This window comes from Lynx canadensis, chromosome A1, assembly GCF_007474595.2.
Source record: "Lynx canadensis isolate LIC74 chromosome A1, mLynCan4.pri.v2, whole genome shotgun sequence".
Taxonomy (NCBI): Eukaryota; Metazoa; Chordata; class Mammalia; order Carnivora; family Felidae; genus Lynx; species Lynx canadensis.
In genome coordinates, this window is record NC_044303.2 from 201,265,926 (window position 1) to 201,292,609 (window position 26,684).

Genomic DNA, 26,684 nt, shown 5'->3' on the forward strand with positions numbered 1-26,684 from the left:
TTCCACAGTTCCTCTTATCATATTATGCTTCTATTTCTTTTGTGACATTTAGAAATGATCTAGTTTCTTCTTGCCAGTCATCCCTGTCAAAACATAAGCCTCTAGAAGGTATGGATTTTATCTCTTTAGTTCACTGATCTATCTCAGAACCTAGGCATTATCTGTAACATAGGAGTCGTTCAATAAATTTAGGTAGAGTACATTAAATTGCTAATTCACCTGAACTGAAGACCTAGTTTCTGGTTCTTCTTTTCCAACATTTCTCAAACTACAGCTTCCAAATCATTTGAATCAAAGCCTTGGGGTGTTGATTAAAAGTACAGATACCTTGGTCTCATTCTAGACTGACAAACTGAAATTCTAGGATTGGACCATAGCAGCATGCATTTAAACTAGAACACAATGATTCTTAGAGAATCTAAAATTTGTGACCATACTTATTTAAAAATCCATTTATTGAATACTTAAGATATTACATGGTATTACATTAATTCCTTATAAAGGATACAAAATTAGAAGGAATACTAAAGGATACAAAATTAGAAGGAATACTCACTATATCAAGTAGCTCACAGTTGATGGCCAGTGAGTACCAAATGACAAAAATAATGTGAAGATAACTGCTGAAAATAGATTTACTGTGCAATGCAATAGAACCATAAACAATTATTTATTTTCAAAAAAATTTTAATGTTTATTTATTTTTGAGAGAGAGAGAGAGGGAGAGAGAGAGAGTGAGCAGGGGAGGGGCAGAGAGAGTGGGAGACACAGGACTGGAAGCAGGCTCCAGGCTCCACGCTGTCAGCACAGAGCCTGATGCGGAGCTGGGAACTCACGAACCATGAGATCATGACCTGAGCCAAAGTCGGTCACTTAACCAACTGACCCACCCAGGTGCCCCTATTTTCAAATTCTTATATGACATCATGTGCTCTGGGTTGAATCACTTTTTAGACTTTTCAAGAATCTTAGTACACGCACTAGCCCTGACATAGTCAGTGCTCAATAATTAGATCTTAAATATAAATAAAGACTAAAAGACTACTGTAAAAATAACATTAAAGAGGTAAATTAATTTCAAAAGTATAATTTATTTAAATAAAATATATTTAAAGTATTGTCATTTTATCCTGTAATTATTACTAAACTCTTATTATTCATGAGATATTTTATATTATTTCCTTTATAATTTTATTATTTTTTCCTTTATATAAGATTTTGTAGTCCAATGTGATTTTTTACACTTACAGCACATCTCAATTTGGATTAGCTACATTTCAAGGGCTCAAGAGACACATGTAGCTACATTAGATAGTAGAGCTCTAGAACCTCATCTCTAATTTTACAATATTTTAATGCTAGGCTTTTTCAATCATAAGTTACTTTCAGAATGCACTGGTTTTGAAAATAAAAATCAATAGAACCTAGACTGAATGAAGTATTAAGCTATAAGTGTATTTTTATCCAATACCATAATACCCAAACGTGGGCATTATAAAAGTTTGTAATCCTCTCTTTAATAGGAAAAAGATATGGAAATTATCTGGCTTTAAATTTGTATTTTCCATACTGAGTCACATTGTTCTTGAGCCACTCTCTCTCATTGACAGTGATATCAGAAACAGAGATAAATGTGTTTGAATGCAGAAATGTAAATATACACAAGATATAACTGAAATCTGACATTTAAAAAGCCAAGTTCGTACTTTCTAATTCAAACTATTTTCTTTCCAGTTAGCTCTAAGTTAACTCTCTTTCCTCAGGATTTCGTTTTATTGACACACTTACTCTTTTCCCCTAAGATCATTCAAGGCTACTTGTAGCTTATAGGCCTCGTGATGAAGAAAGTGAATTTCTCCTTTTGTGCTATTTTATGGTCTATACTGTATTCACTACCTAAATGTCTTTAGCTAAGTTATCAGAGTATGGTGGAGACCCATTTTTCTCCCCTTGCTTCCTTGTTTCTTGCCTTGGCTTTTGCTGGCACTCAGATATTGCCATTAAGAACGCATTTAAAAAATTATTTTAAAAACAATCATTTCATGTTATTTAAATTTTCCCTCCAAGTATTATTATATTTTGGATGATTGTATAAATTTTAAGAAAAAATAACATCAAAAAGAGAGAGAGAGAAAGAGAAAAACCGAGAGCAAATGCTTTTTGACACTTCCTCTTAAAGGTCTTATCAACCTCAAGTCATTTTGGGCTTTAGTAACACCCCTAACATTTTTCTTAAAATGAAGATATTTGTCCATTTGAAATTATCTTTTAGTGCTGGTGGACAAAAATAAATCAATCCTTAGCTATAATGATTTAAAGTCTTTGAACTTTTCAAACTAAACCAAATGTCATATGACTTATCCTTCCGTCTTATAGCTATTATTCTAACACAGTTCACTTTAATGACACTCTTTCCACAGAATCATCATCTGTTTTTGACCCTTTTAACTTAGTTCTTACTCAGTTCTTGCCAGAAAATTATTTCCCCTTTTCCAAACGATCATTTCTATAACTAGTATTTTTCTTTCTTTGGAAGACTGACTGACAGTTGTTTCCCTCCAACTCTTAGAGTTTTAACTTTGTTATTACAACCCAAAGTGTATCAGGTGTATACCAGTTTTCTGATGTTTTTATGTACAGAAAAATATTTTAGTGCTTTAAGTATTTTTTTAATATATGAAGGGACAGAATTACAATGATTTTACTACATTTTATTTGTCCTGTTTTGATTTATGTATGTAATCCATTTTTACTAGCCACTCTTTTTTTCCCCCCAGCTTTGGTGAGATATAATTGGGAAATGAAATTGTAAGATACTGAAAGTGTGCAACATGATGATTTAAAAATTTTTTTTCACATTTATTTATTTTTGAAAACCAGAGTGAGAAAAGCATGAGCAGGGGAGGGGCAGAGAGAGGAGACACAGAATCTGAAGCTAGCTCCAGGCTCTGAGTAAGCAGTCAGCACAGAGCCTGATGCGGGGCTCGAACCTACGAACTGTGAGATGGTGACTTGAGCCAAAGTCGGATGCTCAACCGACTGAGCCACCCAGGTGCCCCAACATGATGATTTTATATACCTATATATTATAATAGGATTCCTTCCATTGAGTTAATTAACAGATCCATCACCTCACATATTTATCTTTTGTGTTTGAGCACATTTAAGCTCCACTCTCTTAGCAAATCTTATACATTTTTAAATACTGAAAAATATTAATGATCAACTAATTCTAAAATAAGGCAGAGGGCGCCAGGGTGGCTCAGTAGGTTAAGTGTCTGACTTCTGCTCAGGTCATGATCTCGCAGTTCATGAGTTTGAGCCCTGTGTTGGGCTGTGTGCTGGCACCTCAGAGCCTAGAAAGTGCTTTGGATTCTGTGTCTCCCTTTCTGTCTGTGTGTCCCTCCCCCACTCATGCTCTGTCCCTCTCAAAAATGAATAAACATTAAAATAAAATAAAATAAAATAAAATAAAATAAAATAAGGCAGAGATGTGTCTCTAGGCTCTCATTTAGGCTATTTAAATAAATCATTTCACTATAATGTAGAGCAGTCAAACACAGAGCTGTTTCGTAAGGTTCATATAGTTAAATATATTTTGTTTGATATTGGTTATCACTTGAACCACAGGCAAACCCTTAACTGTAAATTGAGTGGTTAAAAAACATACACATACACACCCCACTAGAACACGCATAAAATTTTGTAAACCAAGTTTCATCACATTCCATTGTCATTACAGAAATGCCAAATAACCTGTTGGTAATGCAGTTTCACCATACTACACTGATATTAAAAATGATAGCAGAGTTGTTCTTATGTTTGCACAAAAGAAAAAAGATGAAGAGACTCTATAGAAGTAAGGCATATCATTTGCACATATTAAACCATTCCTTGGTAACATCTATTCAAGGGGGGGGGAAGGATTTCAAGTGAAATCATTCCACTTGTTTTATAAAACAGACTCATGAAAACCTGTTGGAATATATATACATATATATATATATATAGATAGATAGATAGATAGATAGATACATACATACATACATATATATACATATATATATACATATATATATATATATAGACAAATAATTGCACTTTTCTTCAAATAGTGAATTTCCCTACTGTATCCAAGTTTAGGCTAACATCTGCTTCTAACATTCTCCAGTAGTTTTTGGCAAGTATGTGCAAATTAATTATTCATCTTTAGCTTCATTATCATGTTTGGATCTTTGACACTTATTTGGTTAAATAATCCAAATTATTTCTTTGCTTAATCATACTCCATCACTTAGTCCATTAGGTATCTGTCCAAATGATGTAAGTGACAGCAGGTAGTTTTAATTAGTACTTACATTGTTATATGATTAATTCTTGAACATGAGGAGGATACTCTTCCCAGACACTTAATAGTTGAAGGTGAAACACTTTGACAGAAAACGTACTCCTAATATTAAGACTGTTCCAGCTCATCAGATTCTAAATGAGGTGTCTGTATTTACTGCGTAAGATTACTGTAAGTACCCCATAACATCCTCATCATTCTTAAAGGCATGCAAATGTTAGTGGTGAAAAGTTAAAGATTGACTTTTAAATTAAAATTATATGAAGGTGATTAATATCAATATGTATTATTTTGAAGGTATTGTATACTAATTTATTGTCTTCCAACGTTCTTATTCCCACCATCTTTAAGCCCACTGTTTTCTGTACACTTGAATCTCCTGCAAAAATCCTTTGACCATTTTCAGTAAAGAGGTCAATCTGATGAACGAAGAGCTCCTATGAACCCTGAGTAATTAATTGCTTTTATCTTTCTTTATAATTCTTCTGATAAATGTTTTTGCCACTCTCCTTAGTCTCCTTAACCCTCATACTGACTTGAACAACATTAGAGGTTAGTCATTTTGGTGGCAATATTCCCTGTCTATAATTCTATGGTCTCAGGTGCATTGACATATTTGAGAACGAAATAGTTTTAAATTCCACTGTTCTTATGTTGTTACTATAAAACATTACATATTTTCACCTACATATTTTCCAAATGAATGTACTTTAAGTGTTTTTTAACTATAGTGATCTCTTTCCCTTCGCTTAAACAGATGTGATCATTTTTTTTTTTTGAGTGAGACACATCTGGAAATATTCCTTCTGCCATTTCCTTATCTGCGTTAGACTCCCCACAATTCTGATACAGTGAACACATGAGGTTTCTTTCACTCACCTTCTTTCTAGCAATGTGAAATTTACTCTTGATATTCTCTTACACTATCATCTCAACTCAAATTGGCCTTTTTAATTGTCCTTGATATTTTAATGATTAAAGAACACAGTGCACAAAGATGCCATGAACCATGTTGTTGAGATAATTCTCGTTACATACACAAACAAAGATGTATGGATTTAGTTTGATCTTTGCCTTCAAACATTCAATTGAAGCATTTTGTGAGTACATGCAGATTCGCTGCCCAATTCTCCATCAATGTGCTCTGAGAACAGTGAGAAGCGTGGTCAGCTGTAGCTTCTGTCTTAGTGGCAGGTAGCTATTTTGTCTAAGGTCACATGTCTTCCACACATTCTGCATTTAATAACTCATCAACAAGTGGAATAAAGTTCCAGTTTTCTTGGTCCAACACAGTATAAGGACCGCTTTATTTCTAGATCTTCTTGTAAGGTTGGCCAAGTCTCTCATGGGGTCTGTACTGCAGTTTGACTTCTTTCTCTGTCCAGTACTGTGATCCCTCCCTGGCAAAGCTGCAATGCAGTTGTAAAGACCAATTTCATCATTTTGGTGCACAAAGTGTGGAAGTGTGTTTCACAGCGTTAAAAGCACAAAAAGGAGTGAAGATTATATTCGTATTAACTTTTCTGCATGATTCTCTTCTTGGAGCAATCACAATTTTAGGCTTATGAAAATTAGCTATAACACGTCTCTCTGTAATCGCAGATCTGGAATGGAGAGGCTACCCAGACAGATGGTGTATTTGAGTGGCATATCTAAATACCAGAGGAGTAAGGCAAAAGAATCTAATAGATAATCTTTCCAAAGACACCTTACAAAATCAAGAAGTTGGTTCTTCAGAGTGACCTATTTCAACTTCAGTTACTATTAGCCACCAACAGATCTATAGTATTTTACAGTCTTATAATGATAAATTAGCATTCAAGGGCTTTTCCTTTCCAGGTTTCTATGGCAACCTCTGTACCACATACTCATTAGAAAGAAGTTCTGTTTAATTGATCTACTAATGTATTGCTTAATAGTAACTGTTAAGCAGTCTTTTGTTTCCAGGTCATATTTAGGGTTCACATATTTGCATAAAAGCATTTCGTTAGCTGAAACCAATCATTACTAGTAATTTTCTTTCTTTAGTTTAAAATAACTAAACCCTCATTGAGATTTTCTGAATAGCAAATATTTATATCTTGGAGAATAGGCTTTCTGTATGAGCTTGGCTTGCTTTGTTTCTGTGTGCAGCAAGAAAATTACAGAGCTTGAAAATGTTAATCAGTGAAGACAAAAAGAAGGTGTCTTTTTCTCCAGTTGAAATGCAAATTTACAGTGACGCTAACTATAGGCCATATCCAATATTTGATGACAAAGTTGTAATGGATAAATATAATTTAGAATGCATAGTAGTTATCCACTGTATAAGTTTCACTAATTGGAATTTTCATATGTTTCATTCAGTGCAATTGAGACACTCTTTTCTGAGCTTTTCTTATATTTCAAGCCCATCCAAAGGACGAAGATTGAAAGTGTATTTATCACAGGGTTTAAGTTAGCCTAGAAATAAACACTAATACACATAATCAGTCCCTAAGTTAATTGGGTATTTGGGGCAGGATAGGGAGCTAACACTTATTGAAATATAGCACCAAGTATATTTATCGAACTGAAACACCAAGTATATTCTAGACTAGGAACTTGAAATATGTTAAGCCACTCAGTTAGCAGAAACAATATTTCCATTTCAGAGATAAAAAAGATTCATTTTTAAAAAATTCTGAATCACCTAATTGGCTCATTCAATAAATATCAATTTGACACATACAATGTGCCAAAAGGCATTAAAACTAAACTACTAAGACAAGCAAAGATTTATACTCATGAAGTATACATACTAGCTCATATTACATTAAAAAATCATTAAGCAAATATTTGAATTCTGTCATGTGCCAGACAGGTACTGGGCAATGTGACACTATATCATAAGGTGATATCCAACATCATTATGCTAATTAATTATGGATCCCAATTTTATACTCAAGTCTTTGATTCCAAATCCTATTCTCTTTCCATTGTAATCTCCGTGTTGGAATGTTTACTTTAGCTAAAAAGAAGAGACCTTGCCATCCCTGATCCATCTCAACTACTATTGATGTTAGTAGTAGTTCTTGTTCTTCCAGAGATCTCACTTTTTGTAGTCAGATTCCTGCCATCCTTTAGGAGAAGAATTATTTCCCACACCATCAATTCTATAGTTCAGAGTTGCCTGAAATGGTAATTATATTAAGCAAATATTCACCCAGAGTAAGGAAAGTAGAGTGGGAGAAGGGAGAAGTGGTTTAGAACATGAACATTGGGATTCATTACCGCTGAGATCAAATGATTGTGCTTGTGTTGTGCAAACCAAGACAAGTTGCTCAATTTCTCTTATCTATAAAATGGTAGTAATCAATACGATATATTACAATGCCTAGAATATCTTGAGCATTGCACAATTAAGTTTCTTGGGTTTTGCTCTTATTATTTTTGGTGAACAATAGAGTAGATATAGATACTGGTGAACAATAGAGTAGATATAGAAGGGAACTCCATATGTCCATTTCTCCTGGAAAAAATAAAGGATACAAAGAAATATCAAATCATGTATTTATAAGTACACTTAAAATACAGAATAAGTTTTAAAAGACGAGCAATATATTTATGTATCACATTAAGTTTGGGTAACAAAGGAGAAAGGAGCCAAATTGGATGGGTTGGGCAGGAAGAGCGTTCCTAAGTGACTCAAGAGGAGCTGACGAGTGACAGTTGTTATTAACCCTGCTGTTGAATTTTAATTCTGGCAAGTGGAGTAAAACTTTTGTCATATCAGTTGAGGTAATGACAGAAGAGAACATAAAATATTTGTACATATCATGGGAGTTATTTTAAGAGTAATGGACCCCTCTGCATGATGTAATCATTGAGGAGCTGGATGCAGGAAATACTTGTGATAAAAATTCTGGACCACTGTGAAGGGAGTATTCTAAGCACTGTCTTTTCCCAACCCAAAGCTTATGTCCAATGTGTTGTCCTTTTTGTTTCTTCTATATATGGAGTCTGTGTCCAATTATTCATAGAATTGAAATAGAAAAAATACCATTACTTCTCTATTGCAGGCTCTTAATATCAACACCGTGGTCTATGGCAACTGCCTCTTTCTTGAAAGTTCTGACTCCACTTTATCTCCATTTCAATCCACACTTGAGGAATTTCAAAATTGTGTTTCTTCCTTTTGAGTATTGTATTTGGGGAAAATTCTATTTTTCATTAAAGTTCAGTTCTTTTACCAACAGTATATGTTTTTCCAAAATGAATTTTTATTTTCTAATTTTAAAAGTAATGCATGTTAATAATATATTCAGCAGGTGTAAAGAAACAAAAAGAATAAGAACACCACAATTGCATGTTTGCTATAACTATCTCAATCAAAATTAGCTATAAATTCATGATGTTTTATAGTCTACTTTTTCTTGTAACAGTGCACAAGGGACATATTTGCAAGTCAATAAATATACCTCATTATTTAATAGTTGCATATTCATTCAATGGGTATTCAATGATTATAACCTCAATGTTATGCTTCAGTGAGCAAACAGTGAGTGAATTAAACAGAGTTCTTGTCTTCATATAAATTTGCCATGCATATAAATTGGCATCCTTATTTCATAGATGAAACACACACTATTGGATTTGTTCAAATTACTTCAATTTCTGCCCTCATGGAGTTTATAGTGTCTTGGAGAGGCAGGCATAATTACACAAACATTAATTACAGCCCTCTTAGATTCTATAGAGAAAAAAATACAGGGTACTCTGAGAATATGAAACTGAGGGGTATGAGTTCCCCTGGTGCAGGGGTTTACTCGGAAAGATGAAGGATGAATAACAGGTACAGAGTTGGTGATGATGATCTGCAGGTGGAGGACAGATAAAGTGTGAGAATAGTACAAGCTCAGTCATCTCCTGATTTTTTGGAGGGGGGGAGGTTTACCTAAGATTTGTGAAATCACAGAGGAGAGACACCACCATTGGACTCATATGTTAGTCACAGACTCCTTGGTGTTTAATTTTCTCCCCCACTCTGCTTTCCTGCAAATTTGTTCTGTTCCAACTTTGCCTTTCTTCTCAAAGTCCTGATTTTATTATAGAACTTTCCTAAGAATATTCACTATCCTGGGGCATTTAGAATAGTCTGCGACTCTAATTTTCTCATAGAGAAAATGGTAATTCAATTAATTAAAGAGACTGTTTTGACTTTGATACATAGATAGATATTATTAAAGAATCATTTTGGAAAACTTAAAGAATATTACTCATTTGTTTTAAAACTATTGCACAAAATACTCAAGAAAATAAAAACTACCAAACAAGTCAGAAAAAGCAAATTGTAAAAAATATTTTAAAAATTCTAAACAAATAAAAGAACAACACCAAAAAAACCTTTTTGTAAAAATGCATAAAATTATCTTGTTAAGAGATAATGAATCTTAGATTAGCTCAAAATATGTCAGTTTATGACATTTACCAACAAACTGATGCAAAATAATAAAAAAAATTTTAAAAGGAATGATATCTGAAATGTCGGGGGCAAAAAAGGAGGAATTGCAATATGTGTAGTAAATTAAATGGAAAGAGAGAGTCATTCCACATCAATAGAGAAAATGCAAAATGAAAATATAAGTGTCAAAAATCAACATGCTAAATAACATTATATTGCAAATATACATGGAAATTATTAGAAAAAGAAAATTGATAAAAACACAATTGTTGAAACAGATTTAGCAATCCTTCTAAGCTTTTGGTATATGAAGAATGCAAAACAGTCTGAATATTATAATTAATGCAACAGATTAAATAGGTACCTACTTACCTTCATGCTATACCCCACTATATACACACACACACAAATGTAAATGTGTGTTGATATATACATATCTACATAACACATGACATATGTTGTACATAATGGACATAATATATTTTCTGGTATATACTTTTTCTGGTTTTATTTTCCATTATACTCATTTTCTTATATTATTACATGTTATAATTTTCTATTATGCTATCACTTTCCTTTTTGGAATTGTGATTTGAAGTGTCTGCACTTGGGGCGCCCGGGTGCCTCAGTCAGTTAAGCGTCCAACTTCAGCTCAGGTCATGATCTCATGGCTCGTGAGTTTGAGCTCCGCGTCGGGTTCTGTGCCGACAGCTCAGAGCCTGGAGCCTGCTTCAGATTCTGTGTCTCCCTCTCTCTCTCTCTGCCCCTCCCCTGCTTGCTCTCCCTCTCTCTCTCAAAACTAAACATTAAAAAAGTGTCCTCTCTTAAGAAATTATATATTCATAATTATATATATATATATAAGCAGTTATAAAAAGCAATTATATATTTATAATATGAATGTGTGCTTATACGTACATACATATGAAAGAGGAAGACTTTTGTTTTAATTTTTATTTACTGAAAAGTTTTTAACACCTTTACTGAGGAATTTTTGACAAAAAATAAACTACACATATTTAAAGTATGCAATTTCATACATTTTGACATATGTATTTACTAGTGAACCCATTAACCCAAACAAGGTAGTGAACATAAATTCATTATTCCCAAAAGTTATTCCCACAAGTTTCTTTAAGTACTTTTATAATCTCTCTCTCCTGCCTGTCTCTTCCTCCTAACCCTGGTCCCAGGCAGCAACTGATCTCCTTCAGTTTGTAGATTAGATTAGTTTGTATTTTCTAAAATTTATATGGAGGAATTCATATAATATGTGTCTTCACCTACACCTATTTTTATAGGTCTTCATTTGCTCAACATAATAATTTTGAGATTAATCTGTATAGGTGCTTTAGTCAATAGTTCATTCCTTTTTTTTTAATTACTTATTTATTTATTTTGAGAGAGAAAGAGAGAGAGTGAGCGAGTACAGTGGAAGAGAGAGAGACAATCCCAAACAGACTCTATGCTCAGCAAAGAGCCCAAAATGGGGCCCAGTCTCACAACCATGAGATCATGACCATGAGGTCATGACCTGAGCCTAAATCAAGAGTTGGATGCTTAACCGACTGAGGCACCTAGTCTTCCCATTCCTGTTTAGTGCAGAGGGGAATTCCATTATACAGATAATACCACAATTTGTTCTTTGATTCATCTGTTGATAGCTATTTGGGTCACTTTCAATTTTGGCTGCTATGACTATCCATGTACAACTCTTTGTATGGATATAAACTTTGATTTCTCCTAGATAAATACCTAGAAGTGGAATGACCGGATGATATGACAAGTTATCTGTAGCTTTTTAAGAAACTGCCAAACTCTTTTCCCAAGTGGTTGTAACATTCTCTGTTCTCACCATCTGTGCAGTTCCATTTGCTTCATGTCTTTGCTGTCACTTGTTACGGTCTAAAGATGATGTGCTTATTTGACACTTCTCTATCCTCTTTCATGAAGTGTCTGAACCTTTTTGTTATTTTTAATGAAGTGTTTGTTTTCTTATTTTTTACTTTAGAGAGTATTTTTTAATGTTTATTTATTTTTGAGAGAGTGAGAGAGAGAGAGAGAGCGAGCGCAAGTGGGGGAAGGGCAGAGAGAGAGATGGAGACACAGAATCCGAAGCAGGCTTCATGCTCTGAGCTGTCAGCACAGAGCCTGACTGACATGGGTCTCGAATCTATGAGCTGTGAGATCATGACTTGAGCCAAAGATGGATGCTCAACTGACTGAGCCACCCAGGCACCTTAAGTTGTTTTTATATTCTGGATACAATTCTTATTTTATATAATTTGAAAATATTTCTCCAAGTTTGTAACTACTCTTTTCAGTTTGTAACTGTCCTTTTGTTTGTTTCAAATTATTATTAAATCCTAGTTAGTTATCATATAGTGTAATATAGATTTCAGGAGTAGAATTTAGTGATTCATCATGTACATATAACACTCAGTGCTCATCACAAGTGCCCTCCTTAATACCCATCACCCATTTAGCCGATCCCCTGCCCACCTTCCGTCCCTCAACCCTCAGTTTGTTCTCTATAGTTAAGAGTCTCTTATGGTTTGCTTCCCTCTCTCTTCTTTTTTTCCCTTCCTTTATATTCATCTGTTTTGTGTCTTAAATTGCACATATGAGTGAATTCATATGGTAGTTGTCTTTCTCTGACTGACGTTTTCGCTTATAGTAATAGACTCTAGTTTTATCCACATCATTGCAAATTGCAAGATTTCATTCTTTTGATGGCTAAGTAATATTCCATTGAAAATATACACTACATCTTTATCTATTCATCAATTGATGGACATTTGGGCTTTCTCCATAGTTTGGCCATCATTGATATGATACTATATACATCAGGATGCATGTGCCCCTTTGAGTCAATATTTTGTATCCTTTGAGTAAATACCTAGTAGTGCAATTGCCAGATCATAGGGTCATTCCATTTTTTATTGGTTATTTTAATTTATTAACTTTTTAAATTTACATCCAAGTTAGTTAACATATAGTGCAAAAATGATTTCAGGAGAAGAATCCAGTGATTCATCATCACCTACATATAACAGCCACTGCTCATCCCAACAAATGTCCTCCTTAATGCCCTTTGCCCAATTAGCCCACCCCCCACCCCAAAGCCCTCTAGCAACCCTCAGTTTGTTCTCTGTATTTAAGGGTTTCTTATGGTTTGTCCCCCTCCATGTTTTTATATTATTTTTGCTTCCCTTCCCTTACGTCTATCTGTTTTATATCTTAAATTCCACATATGAGCAAAGTCATATGGTATTTGTCTTTCTCTGACTGATTTACTTAACATAATACACCCTAGTTCCATCCATGTTGTTGCAAATGGCAAAATTTCTTTCTTTTTGATCACCGAATATACACTACTTCTTTATGCATTCATCAGTTGATAGACATTTGGGCTCTTTCCGCACTTTCTTTATAACAGTGTCTTCCGCACTTTATAACAGTGTCAATAGCACTGTTATAAACGTTGGGGTGCATGCACCCCTTCAAAACAGCAATCCTGTATCCCTTGGATAGATACCTAGTAGTGCAGTTGCTGGATAATAGGGTAGTTCTAGTTTTAATTTTTTGAGGTACCTCCATACTGTTTTCCAGAGTGACTGCACCAGTTTGCATTCCCACCATCATTGCAATAGAGTTCCTTTTTCTCTGAATCCTTGCCAACATCTGTTGTTGCCTGAGATGCTAATTTTAGCCATTCTGACAGGTGTGAGTTGGGATTGTGGTTTTGATTTGTATTTCCCTGATGATGAGTTGATGTTGAGCATCTTTTCATGTGTCTGTTAGCCATATGGATGTCTTCTTTGGAAAAGTGTCTATTCATGTCTTCTGGCCACTTCTTACTGGATTATTTTTCTTTTGGGTGTTGAGTTTGATAAGTTCCTTATAGACTTTTATATATTTTAGATGCTAACCCTTTATCAGTTATGTTATTTGCAAATATATTCTCCTATTCCAAAGGCTGTTTTTTAGTTTTGTTGATTGTTTCTTTGCTGTGCAGAAGCTTTTTATCTTGATGGAGTTCATTTTTGCTTTTGCTTCCCTTGCCTCTGGAAACATATCTGGTAAGAGGTTGCTATAGCTAAGGTCAGAAAGTTCTCTGCCTATATTCTCCTCTAGAATTTTGATGGTTTCCTGTGTCACATTTAGATCTTTCATCTATTTTGAATTTATTTTTGTGTATGGTGTTTGGAAGTGGTTCAGTTTCATTCTTCTGCATGTTGTTGTACCAAAGACTCCACCAAAAAATTGTGAGAACTGATACACAAATTAAACAAAATCACAGGATATAAAATTGATGTACAGAAATCTGTTGCATTTCTACATGACAATAATGAAGAAGTAGAAAGAGAAATAAAGGAATTGGTCCCACTTACAATTGCACCCAAAACCATGATACCTAAGAATAAACTTAAACAAAGAAGTAAAAGATGTATACTCTGAAAACTATAGAAGACTTATGAAAGAAACTGAATAAGATACAAAGAAATGGAAAAACATCCATGCTAATGAATTGGAAGAACAAATATTGTTAAAATGTCTATACTACCCAAAGTGATCTACACATGTAATGCAATTCCTGTCAAAATACCACCAGCATTTTTTACAGAGTTAATACAAACAATCCTAAAATTTGTAGGGAATAACAAAAAAATCCCAAATAGCCAAAGAAATCTTGAAAAAAAAACAAAGATGGAGGCATCACAATCCCGGACCTCAGGCTATATTACAAAGCTGTAGTCAGAAAGAGGAAGACTTCAAATAATGATTTAGAAAGAGAAAACCATAATAGAATAATGTATAATATAATAACATAACTTCACACATTAAATATATCAAAATAAAATAGGGAATTATATATAATAGTATGTGTTAGTATATATTATTATATTTTGTATAATTATATGGCATATATTACTGTACATTAGAAGTAATCTAATTAATATAATATTAATTATAAGTAGTATAATTATAATGTTATATAATATATTATAATTATATCATATACATAATTATATAATATATAGTATATATGATTATAATTATATAATATATATCATATATAATAATTATAATATAAATAATATATAAGTAATATAATATTAATTATATTAATTAAATATATTCTGTAATTGCTAAATATATGTGAATATTTAGTAGATATTTGTATATATGTATTTGTTCTATATACATGCAAATATATATTAAAATATATCATCTTATTATATTTGTATATTTATTCCTTTATTATTTTATTTATTTTTTTAAAGGAAACAGACTTCCAAATCATGATTATAGAAAAAAAAAGAGAAACCATAATAGTAAATACTGGCTGTGTAACTATATTAAGGCACAAATACTGTTAAAATATGAAAACTGGATAAAAATGAAAACAATATATATGATGATACGTATTAAAGGATTTCACATTAAAAGACTTAGTGTAAAATACTATCTTTTAAAATTGATCTTTAAAAACCAGTAGTCCAATGTAAAAATGGACAATATCTTCATATTTGCTCTGGGTGAGACAGTTTATTTGGATATGTCTGTTTACCTTCTAGCCTTAGTAGACATTTCTCTGTGCTCATGTAAGTGTCCTGTGCCTGTGCACGTCACTGTGTTTCCGACATTGAATTGAAACTGTTTGTCTTTCTCTACTAGACTATTACTTTCCCCAGGTTGTTGTCTGTACTTGAAGCATCATTTAATTTGAATGGCTTAGCCTGGTGTCTGCTCTGTTACTGTAAGGAAAAGAGAGAAATGAAAAAGATGGGAGGAAAAGAGAGATTTGGAAAAGATGAGAGTGTGATTAGAAGTTATTGATCATCCTTCTTTTTAACTTTAAGTAGCTTTTTGAATAGAACACACAGGAGCTCAAAATAAAAAATTAAGTGTGTGGAAGTGATATTTCTGATGTGCTCTTGTCTCCTTTCTGTCTTCTTTCTAATATATTTTTCTTCTCTATATTTCTTCTTACTACATATTTCTAGGCCCAGTGCCTAATTTACCATACACATCAATTAGCTTCCTTATTCAATGGTAGAAATGTACTTTTGATTTTGGTTAAATTACTTCAATTTCTGGAAATAAATGTATTTTTACATTTAAATTCAAATTATTATTGACTTAGTGGTGCTTGCTTCACAAAAGAAATTGAAGCAGACCTTTTAAATGTTTATCTTCCAATCTGTCCCTAAGAGAATGATCTTTATTCCTGGAATTGAATCACATAACCACTCAGAACTCCCAGATACTTATCCACCACATTTAAAAAACATTATTTTTATAATTTTCCTATTCTAAACAAAGGAAATATCCCTTACATAGACTTCAACATACTTTCCAGTAAAAGTATGCTAAAAAATAAAGTATGTAACGTGTTTCAATTTGCTTGAATATATAAAAGCTTTTCCAAAAATATGTTTTAAAAAACCTTTCAAGAAATTATTAAAACTTCACAGAGCCTACTATTTCAATTTTTGCTTTTATTTTATCAAAGCTATATTTTAAGGCTGTCCTTTAAAATACTCTTTGAAACTTTAACTAGTTCCCTAGAGTGGCCTTGGAACATGAATTATTTTATAGAAGTATATACTTAATTTCATTTCAAATTATTAAAATTAGATACTCTTTAATATTAGATATCACTAATATATACATATACAATATACATCTAAATACTGCATAACAATTATTTCCTTTACTTTTTTTCATTTGAAAGAACGTCCAGCATACTTACTTAGGATGTCAATATATTTATATATATGTTTATCTCCCATAGTAGCCCAATGGATCATTCTTTTACCCTTTACACCTTTAAAAATGTATTGTTCCTGGGGATATTTATTTGACTTGAGTTATATAAATACAATTTATAATGTATGTAAAAGAAGTTCAAACAAGAAGTTTAATTAAAAAAGATGATTCTTTTTCATATTCAAAGAGTGAAATTCCTACTGTTATATGGTAATATGGGTTTTGGAATAAATTATTCTATTTAAGTAAGCAGCTGACAAAAATCTACATAATCTCTGATTTTTCTACTTCTACTTTATGTTTAAAGACCTCAGTATTCAGAGATGACCAGGTAAAAACTCACATTCTTACAGGAGCATTTAATATAACTCTTATACATGCTACTTGTAAAAATTTGTAGTGATGGGAAAGATTATCATCCAAAAAGCAAACTTTGTCTTCTTTGTGCCCCACCCCCCCATTCTGTTCTTCCATTATAACTGCTGTGAATTATTTCTGTAATTTTCTTAAGTCATATCCTGTTTAAAGCTGAACTCTCTGTTCCTTAAGGTATAGATAAGAATTCCTAGAATTCTTAATTTTATAGCTTGGTTAAAGACAAAATTAAAAGTTTGGTGAATGGAAAATTCCAGAACATATGATCTTATGAGGTCCTCTTTCTGTGGGCTTCTGTACCTCTACCTTTCTGTGCCTGCTTTTTCATAATCATAATTTTTATTAATGTCTATATAGAACCCACTGGAAGGTCTGGTCTAAAGAGAAACAGGATTTGACTAATGATCTGGAAGGATTACTCTGGCTGATAGATTAAGAAGAGATTGAAGGGACAAAGGCAGAAACAAGGAGACCAGTTAGGAGACTATTGCAGCAATCCAGCTGAGACATAATGGACAGTGTCAGCAGGGAGGTGCTAAGAACTGCTCTTACACTGGATATCTCCTGAAGTTAATCCCAAAAGATCTGCTGGTGGATTGGTTTGGGAGTGTGTGAGAAGGACAAGCGTAAGGGGTGATTCCAAGCCTTTGGCCCAAGCTACCAGAGGATAAAAATTCATTTACTGGGATGGGGAAGACTGTAGAGGAAACAGGTTTGGGGTGAAATTAGGAGAGACATGAAATTTGGCTTGGGATACGTGAGATCTCAAATGTTCATTAGATATTTATCTGAATTTTCTGTTGCTAAATGCCAAATAAATATTTTAACTAGTTTCCTACTGCTGTCATAACAAATGACTACAGATTTTTTGGTTGAAAACAACACACATCTATTATCTCACAATTTTCATGATGCCAAAGTCTAGGCACAATGTGACTCAACTGGGTTTTCCTTCCTGGGTCTCACTATACCAAAATCAGTCAGCAGGCAGGGCTACCTTCTGTCTTGGAAGGTCTGAGGAATAATCCACTTCTAAACTCACTTCAAGTTGTTGGCAGAATTCCATTCCTTGTTGTGGGATTTAGGTCTCCATTTCCCTGCTGGCAGTGAGCTGAGAGCCACTCTTAGCTCCTAAAGCCCTCTCTGATGTTTGCCCACTACATTAGAATCAAAAATGGCACATTATATCCTTCTCACACTGGAACTCTCTCAGACTGCTCCTTCTGTTGCATAGCTATACACCTAGCCAGGAAAAAGTTCTCTGCTCTTAAGGGCCCATGTGATTAGATAGACCTATGTGGGTAATCCAGGACGTATCTTAGGATCTGCAATCTTAATTACATCTTCAGAATACCTTTTGCCATGTAATGTAGCATATTTGTAGAGTTGAAAGATAAAGCAGTTAACATATTTGAGGAAGAGGTCATTCTGCCTCCCGTTACATACAAACAGATAGTTTTAGTAAGCAATCAGACATATCATGTATGGTATTCCTGGGAAAGATCCAGAGCAAACATAAAAAAATAGGGGAGAGTCATCAGCCTATAGATGGTGCCTCAAGCCATTTAAAAAAAAAAGTGTGGAGGGTGTGAGTACAAAGGAGAAGAGGTCTAAGGACTGAACACAGGATTACTCCAGTGCTGAGGAAGTTGGGAACCAGCAAGAAACTGCAAATGAGAAAATGTAGAATATATAGAATATACAGGGAGAGAAGCAGGTAAGAGAGTACATGAGAAATGTTCCTCTCCTGATTGTTTCTATATTATCACTGAATTAGCAAAACACAGGCTAAAAGGAAGGGTAAGACAGGAGGTGTTAGAGGTTAAAAAGGGAGGAAAAGAAATAAAATGGACATTTTATATAGAGTGGAAGTATAGATTTGGAAATGTAGTTTAATTGCTTAAAATTATTAAGTCAGTTGATGACATTTAACCAGAGTTACTGTTTTATATTCCTTACAATTTCTTTATATTTTCAACACAGTGCATAAATTCTTTGCTTTCCCTCCCTACATCTTAGCCTATTTATACCTGGGTAGTCCTCCCAGGGCACCTCTGAAGTGTAATAAAAAGTGTGTCCCTTCCAACTCCTTCCTTCCTTCAATTTTTCCTCAATCGTCAAATTCTCAGTTCCTGCCACATCCTTCCTCCCCATACCTCTTGATTTCTGCTGTAGTGTTCATTCCTTATTTCCACAGCACTTACTTTCTGACATACTAATTTAATTATTTATTGTATTTATTATTCATTGCCTGTCCATCCAACTCCATAATATAAACTATACAAGGGCAGAGATCTTCGGTCACTGATGTATCCAAAATTCCTTGAATATTGCTTGACACATAGAAGACAATGGGTACGTATATGTTGAAAGAAGAAACAAATCTTGAGTTGCCTGTGAATCCTTTAAGATGAGCTTAGATTACAGAACTTGGGTATATATTTAGATATGCAACACTGGAGTGCATGAGAGTAACTTTGATTTTTCTATGTTTTTACAAGTCACCAATGTTTTGATATTGAAACCATTTGGGCTGATGCAAAAATATTAAATGTGGAAAATGAAATAAAGTTTGAGCATAAATGTGGTAAGTAAAATAAAACCTAAGTATGTTTTCATAATTCTGGAGAGTACCAGCATTTATGCATGGGAGGTAGAAGAGAAACCTGGTGACATCACATCAGAGTTGTGCTTACCCTGCATATTCTATTTGAAAAAGATACTGACATAGCAGAAAAGTTCCAACAGAGGGCATGAAGGACAATGAGTCTAGAAACAAGTTCAATAAAAAGTAGACATTAAGCCTGAATGAAATAAAATTACTCCAGCTTAAAATTTTAGGTAGAATTCTCATTCAAACCAATTGGTGCTGATTCATAGGACTCAAATATGGAGTTAATAGAAGAATGACTTTATTGCAATTGAAGAATGCCCAACTATGGAAGGGGTTCCAAACTGAGTGTCCACTGTACCTAGCTGATTGAATTAGTGACAAATTAGGGGCCAGATCAGGGTATTTTCTGATTTTGGTGAGAGTTTACGGTAAGTAAATTCTAAGATCCTTGGCACATTACTGTTTGACACCTCTGTCACATAAATTTTAGCTTTATGTAATCAGTCACCATATCCTAATTTTAAATCAAAACAAAAAAAAAAAAAAAACAATGCCTTGAGGCAGAGCAGTTAACATTTCTTCATAAATAAACTTTATTGTCCTCTTTATTGTGCTGCTTTATGCACGTTTATTTTTATATTTGAATTTTTCATGAGATATTTTCAGCATAACATAAAAAACTGGATACTCTTACATTTGCTAGAATTGGAATTATATAAGTACAACCTGAGTTTTGCTTTTCCTCCATGAATTTGTAAAGTTAGAAATGTGCATAAAATCCACTTCAGCAATTTTTTTAAGTTGGGAAAATATTTCACTCTTTAATTATGCATGTAATTTTCATAAACATTCATCTCCTTCAAATAGCACCCACATGATTGTTATTAGATATTTACCCACTACTTCTATCATTCTCTGACACCTTGTACAAGATGCACATGTGATTCAAAATCTGGATTTTTGATAAGAATCTTTGATAAGAATTCTAATGCTCCCAAAATCAAGACAAAATAAAATGTCACCAAAACCCCTGTAGTCTGGCTGTGGTAGTTTTGTTTTACCCTGCATTCTTACACCGGTTAGCCATGAAGTTCAAATTCAATCTTAAAACTCCCTTATGAAATTAAGGTAGAAAGAATTAATAGACTCTGCTTCTGGAAAAGTGTCAAATGTGAGCATTTGATTCTAAGGATTTTAAGATCTAATCTTTGCTCATTAAGTAAATTCATCAACATTTGAGACATTAACTTCTCCTAAGCACTGCAGGAGGAAAAGGTTAGTTTTTAAAAATCTCGGTGTCTTTCCCTTGAGTAAAAAGCATGTTTCTGTTATATCTCTTACAAGAGATACACTAGGTGCATTTTTTTTCTTTTTCTTTCTTTTCTTAAAAATATCAACCATAGAAAACTGAGTGATAAAGAATATCTGGGCTTTTTTTTGTATCTCATTAATAAAAAGCTTTTGAATCTGCATGTGCAGGCATTGCAGTGAGCACTGGGGATTCAAAGACGATTGCATGAGGAGTTGAACTTCTGCAATAAACTCATTGACTCCCAGACCCTTCCCCCACACCCTCCCTCCACCTTATTCCATCTGCATTTACCAGTTGACAAACAAGCAGAAGAAGATAAGTCTACCTGTCTCCATCATGCTTAGTGTTCCAAAGTAGTCAAAATACAAATTTTGGGGGGGGGAGGGAAATAATTTTTTAAAAGGGGGGACGTTGAGGGTTAAAGTAGCATGGTAAGAGATACCTGGGATATAGACTCAGCAAAGCCCTAGTCCTAGGTCACTAAGTGCCGAGTAAAAACCCTCTGCAGACTTCAAGATAAACTGCAAAGAGAAGATTGCTGGCATGTTTATCTTTCTGTTGCAAGCTGCCTGAAATCATTTTAGAAAGAGGTAGAACACAAAAAAATAGCATTATGCTATTGATAATTTGTGTGTGTGTGTGTGTGTGTGTGTGTGTGTGTGTGTATAGTCAGTATATGTATATACAGTTCTACATAGTAATATTTTATTTTCAGTATTACACTGAAAACATCAAATTCTGCTTGTCACTCATTTAAGAAATATCATTTTCATGTGGCTCAAACTATCTGTGGCTAGTGAGTTCATGGAATTCATCTGAGCATTCAGTATTGGTTATTAAATTAATACATCTTATTCATCTGGAATATTTTTTAATTCACTTTTTAAAGCACGTGGTCCAATAGCAAGAATTGAAATAAAACATTTTTCATTTTATTGTCACTTGAGATGGTCTATTTAAAACTGTTGGACATTTAGTCTATTGTGATGTCTGTTACAGTGAAGCAAATACATTATAGTGGAATCATCAAATGTAACCTTGCTTTTTAAATTAACTGAGGAAATGTGTAACGTACAGACTAAGTTACATTAAACAGTACCATTCCATTCATTACAGGTTGGATATAAATTGGCTGGCCGTCATTTGAAATACTTCTGATATATCTTTAGCTCTTTTTCATTTTCCTTTCTAACATTGTGCATGTCTGGAGAGCTGGCAGAAGCCAATTGTGTAACCTGAGCGAGTTTAATGATGCCCCAGTACGCTTTCTCTATCTGTTAGCTTGTGCATAGCTTCAGCCCCCTTCAGAGGCACAATTCAATAAGCACTGCTGTTTTGAAACAGTGCCATTTAATGAACTACTTAGGAACCCTTTCCTATTGCTTGTTTTTATCTGTTTCTTTCGTAACCGTCGCACTCCCATTGTGAGATAAAAGTGAAATATATTCAATAGCTACAGCTGAAAGAAAAGCTATGCCGTTTCTGGATGTGCTCGCTGGTACTTTTAGAAGGTTGGGATGGAGAGGCTGTAACCGGATCAAGAGTAAACGCCACCTTGGTCACAGTTTTGCTGCTGCTGGCACTAGGATATTGATTCTCTACTCCGTGTCTCTTTGATGTCACCTTAGAGCATTGATGTGGAAAAAATATATATCGACAGATTTTCCCGGAACATTTAATGCAAGGTGCTGCTCCAGGTGGCAAGGGTAGAAATGGAATTTTCTGTTTCTTCTGTGATATTCTTCAATTGTATGTTGATGTCAATTATATTTCTTATTTTTTAAGTTTTGATTTAAATTCCAGTTAGTTAACATACAGTGCAATATTAGTTTCAGGGTTTTTGTTGTTGTTGTTGTTGTTGTTTTGTTTTTTTTTGGGACAGAGAGAGACAGAGCATGAACGGGGGAGGGGCAGAGAGAGAGGGAGACACAGAATCGGAAACAGGCTCCAGGCTCTCTGAGCCATCAGCCCAGAGCCCGACGCGGGGCTCGAACTCACGGACCGCGAGATCGTGACCTGGCTGAAGTCGGACGCTTAACCGACTGCGCCACCCAGGCGCCCCTAGTTTCAGGGGTTTAATATAGTGATTCAACACTTCCATACAACACTTTTATTTTAGTGTTGGGAAGTAACCTGTCCTCTGATGCTATAAGATGGTTTTAGGTTAATGTGAGGTATTCAAATTCTATGGGTACATGAATCTGTAGAGATTCTGTAATCTGTATAGGATTAATCCGTTCCTAATAAGGAGTTTAATGCCTCAAAATCCCCAGGACTCTAAGGTTGGATGTTTTCCACTCTTTGCTAAAAAATCTAGGAGACATCTTACTGCTGTGAATGTTCCAGTGTTCTTTAAGAGAAATCATCATGCATTTGACAGAAGCTTAAAAAATTTGAGCACTTTTGTCTCTAGTTCATCTTATGGGAGCCCATTTCTGTTGAAATGCATTAGAATTTGGGGCTGCTTTATGTTAATGAAATTATTTTAAATGCCCCCCTTATACATTCCATGGCCAAGCTCACACCTATAATTTTATATTTCTCACAAGGTATTTTGTCAGATGATCCTGAGAATTTATTTATGAAGTATTTTCCACAGATGGGTTAAATCTTAGTGATATGTCCTTACTTTCAAGATGTATTAACTCAAGGACATGTCACAACCTTTGTTAATCAAAATTGCTTTAGATGTCTTTTTGCAAAACAAAAGTGAATGCTATCCTTTTATTGGAATAGCTACATACTTATGAGATTTACATTTTCTTTAGTTAACACTTAAAATCATATTGAAGACTAAGAAGTCTATAGAGAAGGTCATGCAATAGAAACAAACTTGGATATTTTTATAAAACTTATTGGCCTCCATCTTGTCTTGACCGGAATTTGCACCCTGACAAATACTGAGTTGCTGTTTTAGTCCAGCCTGTACTTTAAAAGATCCCTCTGAAGCAGCATGGCTTTTCACTTCTTTTTGTTCTATGACATATTCAGTTCAATTAAAATTTTGGCTTCTGGAGACATGCTCAAAAAAAGTTGCATGACTTTCAGCTCTGTATCACAACTGTTTGTCCAACATTCAATCATAGGCAGGTTTTCTAAATTACTGTTGGCTATGTATTTCATATTTGTGGCATTTTCCACTAAAGTGATTTCATATTTACCAATGTCTACCTCTTATAGAGATGCCACGGGGCACCTGGGTGGCTCAGTCGGTTAAACGTCTGACTTTGACTCAGGTCATGATCTCTTGGTTCATGAGTTCAAGTCCTGCATCGGGCTCTGTGCTGACAGCTCAGAACCTGGAGCCTGTCTTAGACTTTGTGTCTCCCTCTCTCTTTGCCCCTCTCCCACTCACACTCGTCTCCCAAAAATAAATAAATGTTGAAAAAAAAATTTAAATAGAGATACCATGCCTGAAGCTGCTGAATTAGACTTGTGTTGCCTCATGAAAGTAAAAAAAAAAAAAAAAAAAAAGTAAATTATCTATTGACAAAAAATAACTTGTGACACACATAATAATGGCAATATATGAGTTTCAAACACTGGAGAGAAAATAAATCTCACAATGAACTGCACATTTTGAATCCCAAGAGGGATTATATCATAATACCTAGGATTTTAGTTTCTTATCTGAGGGTTGATATTAAGAAATTGAATAATTTGTTGGAGAGTAAAATTTTAGAGAAGTATATTGGGCTTTATGGTCCTATGTACCAATGGACAAAGTACTGGAAATACTGTTTCTAACTATGCTTCTTTACTTGTTTTTTTTTTTTTTTTTTAATGTTTACTTATTTTTGAGGTAGAGAGAGGTAGAGTGTCAGTGGGTGAGGGGCAGAGAGAGAGAGGGAGACATAGAATCTGAAGCAGGCTCCAGGCTCTGAGCTGTCAGCACAGAGCCCCACACGGGGCTTGAACGCACGAACTGTGAGATCATGACTTAAGCTGAAGTCGGATGCTTAACCAACTGAGCCCCCATGTTCTTTATTTGTTTTTAATTAAGACTATATTTTTGAAAACTAATGTGCTGAGAAAATTTGCTGACTTTGTAAACTCTTCATTTTTGTTTTCAGCAAGAAAATATGCTTCTGAGCATTTTAACTGAAATTTATAATTCATGGTTGAGTAGACCTTGGAGGTAGCCATTTTGAGATGTTCAACAACAGTCATGAATAGTGATAATTATTACTAAAGTTTTTCCAAACACAGAATGAACTACTTACTGTGTTTGGTGGTCAAAAATTAAGAGTAATTCCCGAGAGGAAATTTTGCTTTCTTATTTTAAAAAATGCTATGGGGGCGCCTGGGTGGCTCAGCCGGTTAAGCATCCGACTTCTGCTCAGGTCATGATCTCGCGGTCCATGAGTTCAAGCCCTGCATCGGGCTCTGTGCTGACAGCTCAGAGCCTGGACACTGTTTCAGATTCTGTGCCTCCCTCTTTCTGTGACCCTCCCCCATTCATGCTCTGTCTCTCTCTGTTTCAAAAATAAATAAAATAAAAAATAAAAAATAAATAATATTTTATTTTAAATTAATTTAAATTAATTAATTAAATTTAAAAAATAAAATAAAAAAATTAAAAAATTAAAAAATGCTATGTATTTTATTTTTCTCCAAAACAGGTTCTAGGTATAGATAGATAGATAGATAGATAGATGATGAGATAAAAATGATTGTTCATCTGGCTTTATAAACCATAATTATGTAAGCATGGCTACAAAAAAGTGAAATCATGTGAAGAGTGAGCTCTGATTTACCCTTGGACAAAATAATTCTTCTCCAACATTCTTATTTTCAAGGACATAAAGTGCACCCTGGTGTGAGCCTAACAGAATTATATTCCATCATCTAAGGAATGTGTCAACAGTTGTTTCCTGGAGAGCTGCATTAGTTGTTTTTCATGAAGTGTTTATATATATATATATATATATATATATATATATATATATATGGTCATTGTGAAATATTTCAATTTGGCAGTATTCATAACACATAGCAGAAACTTACTTTTAATCATTTAGGTGATGTCTTGATTCCCTAGCTTTTACAATGACTGGACACTGAACACTTGTCATACAATCAAACCTTGGTGTTTTTAGTTGTTTATTTTTATAAGAAAAATAGAAAACTAATAAAGAAAAAATATATAATTACTGTAGAATTATAAAATATAAAGTTGAGCTACAAGATGAAGAAATATACATGTTTAATATATATGTAATATGCTAAGTAACTGATAAATAAATATAAAATGAAGAAGATAAAAGGGAAGAAAGAAGTGGGGCACCTGGGTGGCTCAGTCAGTTGAGCGTCTAACTTCGGGTTGGGTCATGATCTCGTGCTTTGTGATTTCAAGCCCTGCATCGGGCTCTGTGCTGAGCCCACTTTGGATCTTCTGTACTCTTCTCTCTGCCCTTCCCCCACTTGCGCTCTCTCCCTCAAAAGTAAATATACATTAAAAAAAAAAAGGTTTAAATTAAATTTAAAAGAGGTTTAAATTCTGAAGTGAATTTGAAGCTTTCCAAACCATAGGCTATACACATATATATCTGTCTATTATAAACTAAAATTCACTGTAAGAAAAAATAGTTTCTTGCACTTGACATATAACAAATTATTTCTTCTGCAGAAAGTTGAAAAGAAATGGACAGTGGCTGGCAACACTGAGCCAAGATTCACGAATATCGCTTCTTGATTTTGTCATAGGCCAATTTAACCAAATGGTAAATTTCTTAAATTCAGTGATCTAAAACGTGAATATATATCAATATCCAAGAAGAAATTCTGATCTAAAAGAAGTTCGTAACTCATGTCTACTTCAAACATAGACTTTATA